Raw genomic sequence first — 12,861 nt, 5'->3', positions numbered from 1 at the left:
TTGGCAGTGTTCGTGTCTATTAGTTTATTTTGTGGGTTTACGTGAAGGGAGCTAAAATATCCACAGACTTGGGTGAGATGTCTTTAGTGAGTACCATTAAGTAGCAGCAGCTGCGTAATGTGGGTGTAGTTCCTCACCCACCTGCAATGCTGGGAACTGGAGCGGTGCATAAACACGCACTTTGTACGTATAAGCCTTGCTTACGATACGCAAGGCTGTCAGTAACAGAGACTGCCAGCTTTGCTTCTCATAAGAAAGGGCTATAAGTACAAAGTGCTTGTTTACGCACACCTTGTTTGAAGTGCCACAGAACCGGTTTCTAAACCCAAACAACCCTTGACAACAACTGGCAGAGCAACCAGCAGCTCTGTTGTGTAAACACAACTATTGCTGGGTGAAGGGGCCAGTCCCCTCTGAAAATTGGGCACCACCGCATCCACCACCACTGCGTCCACTATGTCCACCACCACCACGTCCACCACCACATCCTCCACCACCACTGCATCCACCACATCCACCACCACGTCCACAAACACCGGATCCACCCCATCCACCACCACCATGTCCACCACCACCATGTCCACCACCACCATGTCCACCACCACCACCACGCCCACCTCCACCACACCCACCTCCACCCCCCCCAACCTCCACCACCCCTACCTCCACCACCCCTACCTCCACCACCCCTACCTCCACCACCCCTACCTCCACCACCCCTACCTCCACCACCCCTACCTCCACCACCACGTCCACCACCACGTCCACCACCACGTCCTCCACCACGTCCTCCACCAACACATCCACCACCACGTCCTCCACCACTACCATGTTCACCACCACCACGTCCACCACGAGGCCACCTCACTCTATCTATCGCCCTCACTCTATCTATCGCCTTCACACTCTCTGTCTATCTATCGCCCTCACTCTATCTATCGCCATCATTCTATCTATCGATCGCCCTCACTCTGTCTATCTTTCTATCGCCGTCACTCTATCGATCGCACCACCACAGCATCACTCAGGGGCACCACAGCATCACTCAGGGGCCATTCAGGGGCACCACAGCATCACTCAGGGGCACCACAACATCACTATGCGCTACCACAGTATCACTGAACGCCACAGCATCACTTGTCGCCACCACATCAATCCGCGCCACCACAGCATCAATCTGTGCAACCATTCAACAACAACTGGTTCAAATATGTTCTCTCAATGTTTCAAGCTTTATTACAAATGTCACAAAAAGATGTTAATATTTCACTTCTGTTCTTGGATTTTCGTCACTATAAAATACACTGAACATAATCTTCGCAAAAGTTATTTACAAAAGTTTAAGCTATTGCCATTATTAAATTGCAATAACTTTTATTTAAGTATTAATTATAAAAAAATTAACAGCCATTCTTGTTTGTAATATCAATACATCTAAGTCACGTAAATACAAAACATGTTGCATTACAAATGCTATAGGTGTCACATTTGCAAAAGTTAAAAGTATTGACATTGTAAATGACAAAGCTATTAATTTCGCTATTTTCAAAACCAACACATAAATAAAGATGGTGTCATTTACAAGACCAATAGCTCAAACTTTCCAAATGCGAGACCTATTGCATTGCAAATGCTTGTTCGCTCTAGTCGCTGTTTTTAAAGGGCAAGGTTTTTTTCTTTAAATTGAGAATTTCTTTGAGAAGGTTATGATCTCTTCCTTAGTGCCTATTGGTTTTTAGGCGTTAAACTTTGGTGCAGGCACAATCGGTTTCAAAAATTGAAAGGGGGTTAGTTGCCCAGTGCACCCAGATATTCCAAACAGCAAAATAACTCATATGTGACAGAGGAACCAGGTGGGCCGAGCCTTGAGCCCTGTACCACCGAGCCATATAAGTGCTTCTGGGGCGTGGCCATGGAAAGGGGGAGGACTTTGTGCAAGTCACTGTTCACAAGCCAATCTAACCTAAAAAAAAATAAATCACACGCTTCAGAGGCACCCACTGATATCCTTGGGAGGTTGCAAAGCCCCGATGGACATTAGCTGTGCTCAGTGAAAACAGTGAGAGGCACCTTTTAGGTGTTGTAAAGCTAACTGTGCTAGTTAACAGCTGTTGTAAGTAAGCAATTTATTTAACAGGTATGATGCTGGCTTTAGAAATTACATTTTTTTTTTTTTCTTAGTGCCTCTTCAGTGTTACTATGTTGATGAGCTGTCTTTCTGCGCCCCTCCGTAGATGTAAAATTGTAGTCCTTCTTCTATTTTTTCAAAATGTCCTGGTATTTGGTCACCTTGGAGCTCATTTATGATCCCCTGCGTCACTTTTGTGCCACCGGTGCATCACTTATTGTGACGTAAAAAATGTGCCATGTTGCGCCATATTTACGAAGTGACGCACCTAGGTAGATGCGTCACTACGTAAACCCCTGTTCTACATTATACCTGCGCCAGGTATAATGTATGCAGGGTGGGCGTACCCCTGCAAGAAAGGGTCATAGGAGTGGCGCAGCAAAATCCATGAGATTTCGCTGCGCTACTTCTAGGACACCAATGCGTCAAAACCTTGCGCCTACCTCATGGCAGGCGTAAGGGTGATGCAGGCCCTTTCACATGGGGCAAAGTGAAAGGAACATTGCTGGAGTTGTGTCAGACTTCCAACACAACTCCAGCAATGCGTCACTTTTTGCTCTGACAGATACGTCAGTTATATTGACGTATCTGTCCTGTAAATATGACGCATCATTGGTGTCGCAAGGAGGGAGCACTGAGAAGTGGCGCATCGCTGCGCACCACTTTTCATAAATGAGGCCCTTATCTCTAGAGAGGTTTCAAACTCGCATTATATGCCACCGTCTGATAGTGGTGACCTTATGAACGAACATGATATCGTGTGACGCATGGTGGCATTATGTTTAGTTGCCCGGTCTGCATTCTCGAGATTTAAAAGCCCCTGGCATTTTTCTCACCTTCACATCGGCTGGTTGGAATCGTCCAACCGTTTGGGGAACTCTCATCACCTCAGTGAGCACGATTGTATTCAGATATCTTGCCAGCCTTGTTTTGCTAAGAGGAATCAGGCGATCTGGGCACAATTGAAATGTCAGGAAAAAGTCAGACAGTAATTATATTTGAAGATAGAAATGAATACCATTAAGTATCCGTCTTCAGGCGCCCGAGCCCGGGCGATGAGAAGCATGCTAAACTGAGGAATTAGCAAGAGACAAAAACAGCAAGGCAGCAGGAACAATGCCTCTGTGCACTGACAGCTGGAAAGGGATTACCAGATGCATAATTTGGGAGGCGCTTTCATTAGCGAAAGGAGTGTGCAGTCGGCATCCCAAGTGACATTGTCTGTGATTCTGTTCAAATAATTGTGATTGCCCCTCTAATTGCGATGAGGTCTGTAACTTGAGTTACCAACCCTTCCGAATTGTGATACCCTATGCAACACCGCCGGTCTGGTGTTTTTCACCTTTGTGACTTGCTTGGGGGTTAAAATGAGGAATAACTAGGGGAATCAGAAACAGAAATTCCCTATTACTGATTTTCTCTAATGACACCCAGGAGAGTGTAATGAATATCTGAAAGTAAATAAATCATTGACTGAACTGAAAACATTAGGGAGGGCTGGGTCTTTGGTTCATCACCAAATACAAACAATGCTAAAGGAGGAAGAAAAACAAAGAGGGTCCCTAAAGCTTCACAAAATGTTATGTGTTAGGCAGGGCAGTGTACACAGAACAGTAAAAATGAAACTATCTTTAGTGGTGAGGCCTATGTAATGAAGTGCTATAGCAGACATGGTGTGGGTTCTGAATCTTGAAAGAGGAATATCAAGTGGTCACAATATCATGACCAAAATATTGACAGTTAAATAGGTACGGAGGGGCAGATTTACAAGCCCCTTGCGTCACTTTTACGCTGCTTTTGTGTTACTTTTCTGACGTAATGGCAGCGTAAAAAATGCGGCAAATTTACTACGTGACGCATCTAGGTAGATGAGTCACGTTGTAAAGCCCTGCGTGACATTATACCTGCTTCACGTATAATGCATGCAGGATAGGCGTTCCCACTCAGGAAAGCCTCGTAAAAGTGACGCAGTGAAATCTACAAGATTTCACTGCGTGACTTTTAGGACGCGACTGCGTAAAAACCTTACGCCTGCTTGAAGCAGGTGTAAGGAGTGAAGCAGTGTATTGGAAATAGGCCATAACACGCATTGTTGAAGTTGTGTCGTGCTTGCGACACAACTCCAGCAATGCATGACTTTCCACCAACAGATGTGTCAGAGTTTCTGATGCATCTGTCAATCCTTTTGCCATAGTGCGCCGTATTGTAAATACTGCGCATCTATAGTGGGGCAAGGGTTTTTCACTCAGGTGCAGGGAAACTGATGCATCTATACAGATGCGTCAGTTTCTTGTAAATCTGCCCTGGAGTTTCTATTCCTAACTCCATTTATATTAGGAGTGGGTGATAGATTCTATTCTGCCAGTGAAGTTCGGGATGTCATGTATAATCCGTGTTATGTTTGTAATGCGGGGTTCCGCCAAAACTCAGCCAACCGCCACATGGCAAAGTTTTTTCTTGCAAGAGGCTCACTAAAGGGAATTTGTTTGAGTGAGAATTGGCATCCCCTAGTGAGATTTTCTCAACGTGGGAAGTTGTGACCGTTCATGTTGAGAAAGCTGCCTCTCGAATAGAAAATCTTTTTGAGCAGCAGCAAAGAAGCAGCTCCCGCTGCCGCACCATGGCGTGCCATTGGTGCAGATTTTTCAGTGCAGAACAACCCCTTGTGCTAAAAATCAGCATGAGCAACAGTACATTCCGATTCCTCCAGCTTGCGGAACTCCACACAATCTCACAAAGGTTTCATGTAACTCAGCGGAATTCCCTGGGGTGAAACTCAACGAGTTCCACCCACCCACCGACATATATTTCTAATTTTGCACTGACACTTTATAAGATGTGGTCTAAGTGGTTCACGTTGTCATGTGATCAAGGCTCGGAGGAGCTGAAACGTTATGGCGGCAAACTGCATAGTACAACTAACTATATATGGAATTTCAATGGTTTTGTGTGAGTAAAGTAAGGTTTTTTAAATGCTAATTCCTAACTATATATGGTTTATAACCTATGGTTTTTTCAGTGAATTTTCAAGGTTTTGTAAATGCTAATTCCTAACTATATATGGTCTATAAACTATGGTTTTTTCAGTGAATATATATATATATATATATATATATATATATATATAACATTTCTATGGCAAAATGAAACCCCTTGCTTTGTTCCTTTTCAAATTAAATGTATTAAGTGTTACCACTTTATTCCAATCAAGATGACTTCAAGTGTGCCATACTTTTGTCATAAGTAAGACTGTTAGCGTTCTAGTTGTTCTTTAAAACACTCTGGGACATTCTGTCACTGGGCTATAGTTGGGCTACATCTGGCTGATATTTGGGCTACATTTGTTTTTTTTTGTCTCTGGCGGCCATCTTTGGGCTATATTGGGCTTCATTGGGCTTCATTGGGCTACATTGGGCTACATTTGGGCTCCAACATATATATAGCCCAATGTAGCCCAATATATATTTTTCAAAGTTAATTTTCGTAAAAACCACTGGAGCATATATCTTGAGACATAGCAAAGGCACATCGGGCTACCAGTCCCTACAATTTTGCCAAGTTTCGTGGAAATCCATTCAGCCGATCGAGCTAAAAGTGAGTCCAACCGCCCTATGGAAAACTCAATGTTAAAAACATGTTTTGGGACCCCCCTTTTTTCTCGGCCCCCGCTTGACGAACCCCCCCCAAATTTCAGGGGCTGCTCAGAAACAAAATGTTCCATTTTCCAGAAAATTACAGCCAATTCCGTCCTCAAACGCCAAAGTTATTCAACATAGAATTTTCAAAAATCCCATAGGAAAAAAATCCTAACTATATATACCTACTGGCGACCGCCAGTAGGTAATATATATATATATATAGCCCAGTGTGGTGGGCGAAACGCATCATCTCAGCAATAAAATAAACTAATTTCAGCTCAGAAGTGCAGTGGGATTTAACTGGTCGCCAGTAGGTAGTTATAGTTAAAACCTAGTTTCCATAGGAAATCCGCAACATTCTATTTGGTGGGAGAGGTGTGGCGCCGCGGCCAGGGCGACTGACGCTGGAATCTGGTGGACCACGGATCGATCCCCGGCTCCGGCGGCAGGTTAGCCCAGCACCATGTGACTCTGGGCAATAGCTCGCTTAATCTTCCCGACGGCCCCCAGCGCCTAGAGACCCTTACGGGTGATTGTGCGCTTTACAAATGTGGACTTTATTTGGAATAACTTTGGCGCCGGTGGACGAATCTTCACGAATTTCTATAAGAAGATGGCCTGCTCCGCTCCGCTTCTTCCCTGAAAGTTTGGGGGTGATTCGTGAAGCGGGGGCCGAAAAAAAGGGGGTCCTAAAACATGTTTTCCCCATGCAATTTCCCATAGGACCTTTAGCCGGGGCTACAGCCCGAACGGCTGAAAGGAATTACACCAAACTTGGCAAAACGGTAGAGTTCTGTTCGCAGATGGGCCTTTTTGTTAAATAGTGTAAATCCGTTCAGTAGTTCCTGAGTAAATCAAAAGTAAAATAATATATATATATTGGAGGTGTTACGGTAAGCTTACTGTAAGCTTACTGTACTCTGTACCTTCCAGAGCACAAGCTGAATGCTAATTGGCTGTTAACTGTCTGTCAACACTCTAAACCAGAAAGTGTTGGCAGCCATCTTGTGCCTCGGTAGACTGAGGCACAAGAAAGCAGGGAAACAAAGTTGGAAAACACGCAAAGGGGGCCGGTTAGAAACACCCTGACCCCCTAGTACTGCTCAGGGGGTCCGACAAGGAACCCCAAGCCCCCCCCCCCCCCCAATTATTATATATATTTTTTTAATCGCTGGGTTCGGGTAGGTACGCGTACCCTGCCGATAATAATTTTTTTTTTTTTTTTTTACATTGGGATTTCAACTCGGCATACTTAGGCTCAATTAAAACAAAATAATAATAAATGTGTAAGTTGACTGCCAAATTCCGTTCCTTGTGCCTCCACTATTGTGACCCCCGTCCCTCTCTGCTGTCACTGCTAGACCACCAATTTTTGTTATCCATCCGGCAACAATTTAATTAAATCAATGACCAGCACTGGGAGTCGGAGCCGAAATATCTCTCATCGCATTTCCGCTTCCAATCTCTCTAGCTCAAACTTCCAATCATCTCTCAACCCGAAGAAGGATACGTTAATCTATCCGGCACTGTTTGCATTCCAAGCCTCGCCATCAAAATTAGAGCAACTCTCGTTGGCCAAACGTTACCAGTGAAGAATCTCATTTGCTGTACTTTCTAGGGGGACTGACCTCTGTCTTTTTAAAATGGCGCTGCTCTGAGTTTCTCACTAAATGCTAGAACTGAAGCCCAGTGTTGCCATATTTGTTGTCTGTTAGTTGTGAAGTGTCTGTAGGTGCCTCGCAGTGTGTATGCACGGCCCTGTGCAGAGTGTGAAGTGTGTCATGGGGCTCTCCGTCTGTGAGCCCATCCCATAGCTCGCTAGGTCTGTCCTAAATAAGCATGGGCGGATTTTGCGGATTGGCAATCCGCGAACTTGCGTATTTACGGATTCGCAATCCGCGAAGATCCGCGAACTCTAGCGGATTTGCAGATTTTTCCGTTTTTTGTGTTGGCGCGTGTTCGCGCCGATTTTGGGACAAGTTCGCAATTGCGAACTTACTTTTCGGCTTGCAACGGCCGCGACTATGTTGTTTCTACGTCTGGTTTATCATCACAGGTTCACAGCACCCTCTGTTTCACCACTGCCACCCTCTGGGACACCCATGCCACCCTCTAGTACATCCTCACTGGCACCTATTAGGTTTATTTATCACTGTAGATTATGGTGGTTGAAAAAAGCAAGCACACCTGCCCTTCTTCAACTGCCATCAATTAATTTGTGTTTCATTAATGTGTCAGTAATTTTGAAAGTTCCAGTCTGGCTGGCACCTGCTTCCTTCCTTATCTGTAATTTGCTTTTTGTTGCAGTGAAATTTTTTTTTCACAGGACCTTTATGGTGCTATTCTATGAGCCTGCTGTTTGGGTCATAGCAGGGTCATAGAATAGTTGCAAACTCTGGAGGGGCCCATCAGGAAGCACTACCTTGAATGTTACTAATGTTTAAGTTTGAACTTTTGCACCTGCTCATTGCTTTCATTTTAGCTAAAATCGTTTTTTCTGCAATTTCGCGCGTTTTTTGGGGCGCGAATCCGTGCGAGATCGATTTCGGAAGCCGCGAATACGTGCGAATACAAAATTGTTTTTGTTGCGACGTGTATGTTCGCGTGATCTTGCGCGTGTTCGCGAGGCGCTTCTAGCTATTCGTTTGCCAAGTTACCCTATCGGTCGTACACGGGCGCGGCCATCTTGTTGGCGTGACGTAATTCCGTTTCCGCCCGCTATGTGTAATCTCGCAAAGTGTGCTGCTCGCTAGTACAATTTCGCGCGTACTCGCAAGGAAAATCTCGCGCGAACTTACCCACGCGGTCGTGAACGGGCGCGGCCATCTTGTTTCTCATTCATTGCTATGGTTCTGGGCATGCTTTCTCTATCCTCTCTCAATCTCTGCCATCCTTTGCTTGTTTGAAGTTTTTTTGATCTAATTTTACTTATTATCTAACCCTCTATTTTTCTAGCTCTATATTTTTGTGTTTTCTGCAGCTTTTAGTTACTTTTAAACTACTTTTTTAAACTCTTTTCTTTTCTTCTTCACTATTCTATTTCTTCTTTATCATTTAAGTTTATTTCTGCCCAGACCATGGTAAAGGGAGCCGGGAAGCACCCTGAGAAGGGGAAGGGTCCCGCACCCCGTGCCCGGCTCCCGTGCGGGCGTTTAAGGGGGGAGCAAGTGGTCCCGAGGGAGATCTTCAGCGCGGAGGAAGTGGCGGCACTGATCTTCCACGTCCAGTGCCGCCTCCCCAAGACGATCCTGGGAGGCGGCAAGATCGCGACCGGCTATGGCATCCGGGAGCGCCGCCAGCGGTGGGAGAAGGTGTGCCGGGCCATGTACAAGATCTCTGGGGTCCGGCGCACATATAACCAGGCCACCCACCGCTGGACCGATGTCATGGACCGGGAGCGGGACTTGCTGGACGCGCTCGGCGTAGAGGTCCCCGGGCTTGGTGAGTAGTAGTAGTAGTACATTTACTACTCTGTTTTATCCTGCTCTGTTATTTGCAAATCTTTGTTCTTTACCAAGAGCAATAATGCTGCCGATTACATTGAGGTAAATTATATTTCAAAATCTTCTATGCATTTCATTTTCAGGTGCACTGCTCTCCTTCTCAGTAGCCTTGCTTGCTACTATGCTTCTTTGTTTTGTATGTTGTGTTCAGAAGCATTTCATTGGCCTGAGAAATTATGTATGAGTGTACTGTAAAGAAAATAACTGCGTAATGCTAGACAGTAAGGGTCATATTTTCAATTACCGGCGCATCCCTGCAAAGTAGCAGGGATGCGGCAGTAATTGTGTGCCATGCCACCACCACCCATTGGCCCAAAACGTCACAGAAGCCTTACGCATCTGTGCCGTAAAGGCAGCGCATTGCTGGAGTTGCGTGCCAACGATGGCGCAGCTCCAGCAATGCTCTGGGGTACCCTATCTCCCCAATGCTGCATCAAGCCGTACGTCGGGTTCAAGCGCGCAGGGTTTGAGTCATGCATCATTGTCCTAAAAGTGACTGATTGACATCTTGTAGATTTCCCTCAGCCACTTTTAGGATTCGTTCCTGCGCAGGTACGCCCTCCCTTGCGCCGGAACGCCCCCTGATGGCGCAGGGCTTTACAACGTGATGCATCGCCCATATGCCCATATGTGTTTTTTTTTTAATATATACGCCGCACCAACACCATGGCGAGTCTTTTGTTCTGCCGCTGCGTCAGAAAAGGCACGCAACAATGGAGGAAAATCAGCCGCAACTTCCGCAAGGGACTTATAAATCAGCCCCAACAGACTGAAGTCCAGTCCTTCCTTTAGACAGTCACATGGCTATCAGAAGAAATAGTGGCGGTGGTGGCGGGTGGATTGATAGTTTGAGTATTCACTGATCTGCAAGCAGGATGGACTTTGTCTGTCACGTGTTGCGCACTGCTGCCTGCAGTGCCAGGCCTAGGCAAACCTCTTTAGTAGTCTGTTTATTGAGTTACATAGGAACTTTCTAAGTCAACGTTCCGCAAATCAGGCAATACGAATAACGTAGTATACCACATGAGATAGATCCCGTGGAATAGTTGTCTATCTATTTGCTATTTTTCCAAAATATGTTGTTATTGTTCTTTTGAAATGTTTGATTTGGTTGAAAAATCTCATCCATGTTTTCTGGTTTTTCTTTCTTTCATGTTGTACATCAGCTCCCCCCAAGGGCAAGAGGACACAGGAGGAGGGTGCTGAGGATGCAGGCCAGGATCGGGCAGGCGAGGGCTCCTTTGCTGGCCCCAGTAAGTTTACATTTTAATAAACAGTACATATTTTTTCCTAGCGTTCCTCATTCGATTTTTTCTAAATCGTCTTTGATCTTCTTGTAGACTGGATATAAATTCTTATCCTGCCTCGAATATGACTCCCTGTGGTATTACTAGACTATTCTTATTAGTCTGTCTGTGTAGCTAACTAAGATTGGACATTTGGCAATTCCATTGGACTCCCATTATATTCAGCAATACCTCTATGCACTGTCTCCTTACTGACTAGATAGTGTGGCAGAGTCATTCAGCTCCCGAAGTCACCGATTATAGATCCCCAATGATCTCTAGATTATCGTACGCAGGACAAGAGAGTAGTACGGAGTCACAGCACAGTCAAGAAGTGTCAGAGGCACTCATGCTTGCAAAAATTCCAAAACCTTTAGCTCATCCACTCTAGTCTAGAGGAACAAAAACCACAGAGTCTATTTAAGTGTAAAAGCTTTATTAAAAGTAAACACATTTATTAAAATCTACTTTGTCATAAAACTATTTAACTGTAAACGGAAAAGTGGTTAGTGCTGACGATTAATTGGACACATTTCTTGTGGTCGAGCCGAACTCTCACCTAGTTTGAACTTGATCCTGGTCGTGTTCTTAGGACTCAGGAGTCAAGCTTCTGTCTGTTAGGAGAAAAAGTGGTGCGTGTTAAAAATCAAAAGCAAGCATTCATCAGTTGTGCATAAAAGTGCAGCAAGACAACAGCCTTCCCTGGAAAATGGGACATTTTTACTATGGAGTAGACAGTCACAAATTATTACATTGTATTCTGTTTTTTTAACATTTCTCCTAGACCAAATATTATATAGTAGTGAGTGGTGTATTCTAACATTCTTAAATGTACTTTGTAGGTGTAACATCTGGTGACGGGGCCAGCGCGGAGGTGGCTGTGTTGGACTTGGACTCGGAGGCCTCTGGGGAGGAGGCGGCGGTAGAAGAGCTGGTGGCCGTTCCTGTGGGGGATCAAACGGTGGTGGCGGAAACAGGTAAGCTATATATTCCTTACTTATTGAGATTGAAGACTGCATAGTGTGCTTTCTGCACGGGTGTATTACAATTACAAATCAACCAGGTAGTAGCCTCCTCGAAATGTACTTCGACTTAGCTGTGAAGTTTTTGGTGAGAAGAATCCCAATAAGTTCTTAGACGAACGTGATGGATGGGATGAACGAAAAGCGAAAGAAGGGTGTAAGTAAGTGGGACGCGAACTTGTATGATGGCTGGCAAAGAAGAACGATATGTGTTTGCTTGGACCCAGAGGTGGCTGGGAAGGAAAGAATATGGTATGGTGCATGGCTGGGTCAATGATGAAGCAAGGATGGGTGGAAGGACAGCAGCCTGGGTGGGTGAAACAGAAACTGTATGTGTGCGTATACTTTGACTGAATGGATGCCTGGAGCATGGTATTCTCTGACTCTTACATAGCACATGTGTATCTAGAGAGAGTAGATGGTCGCCAGGTGAAGTAAGTGTTACCTTGAAGAGCATGTACCACCGCACCCGCACGTCCGTCCCAGTGCAGGGAAGGCAAGGAAAAGAAATTGTAAATGTGTCCAATACTACCATGAATAGTAGCAGTACTTTGTATTGCGTTTGCATTCACAGCATATATCTGGTTATTACGGTGGACACTCCGTACCTCTCTTAATAACTTTAGTTTACTTGTAGTACGTCATTCATGTGTGGGTGTATCACTGTTCACTCAATATTAAGCAAAGCACCTAAAGTCATCTCATCTGTCATTAAATACGTCCCATGTGAAGTGATAGATAATCAAATTAGTTAGCTTCTTCAGTTTCCTTTTCTAGTACTCATTTGCACTGTAGGGTGAAAGGTAAATTAATTAAGCAGTAGCCCTTGTAACAGAGTATTCTCAGTGCCACCCGTAATAGAAAAGTAATAGCTTCACCACCTGCATGTACTGGACCGGTACAGTAACGCAAGTCTGTCTCCATCATCATGGTGTGCAACTTTTTTTCTCGGGTGCAACTTCACTGTGCTGTGTCCATGTCATTCTGCCGGCTTGCATAAGATAACGTACCCATTTCCCTAAACAAGAGAGAAGAATAAGAATAAGACTGGTGTACTGTCATAGTCGACTGTAATGGAAGTCCATAGTGGTCGTAGAATTAGTTCATTAAACTACCACTACTGTTAGAGCAAGGATGCAGAAGTGGGAGGTTACATAGATACTGTCCTCAATAGTTATGTACTGTGCTTTCAATTTGCTACTTGTACTCTGTGACCCAACTTTCGGCTCAATCACTTTGTGTTATTAATAAGGAGCATTGGTTACAGACTATGTCTTTCTTTCT

This window comes from Lissotriton helveticus, chromosome 7 (assembly GCF_964261635.1).
Source record: "Lissotriton helveticus chromosome 7, aLisHel1.1, whole genome shotgun sequence".
In the NCBI taxonomy this organism is placed as follows: Eukaryota; Metazoa; Chordata; class Amphibia; order Caudata; family Salamandridae; genus Lissotriton; species Lissotriton helveticus.
The sequence above is the reverse complement of the archived record's forward strand: the minus strand, read 5'-3'. Positions refer to the sequence as shown.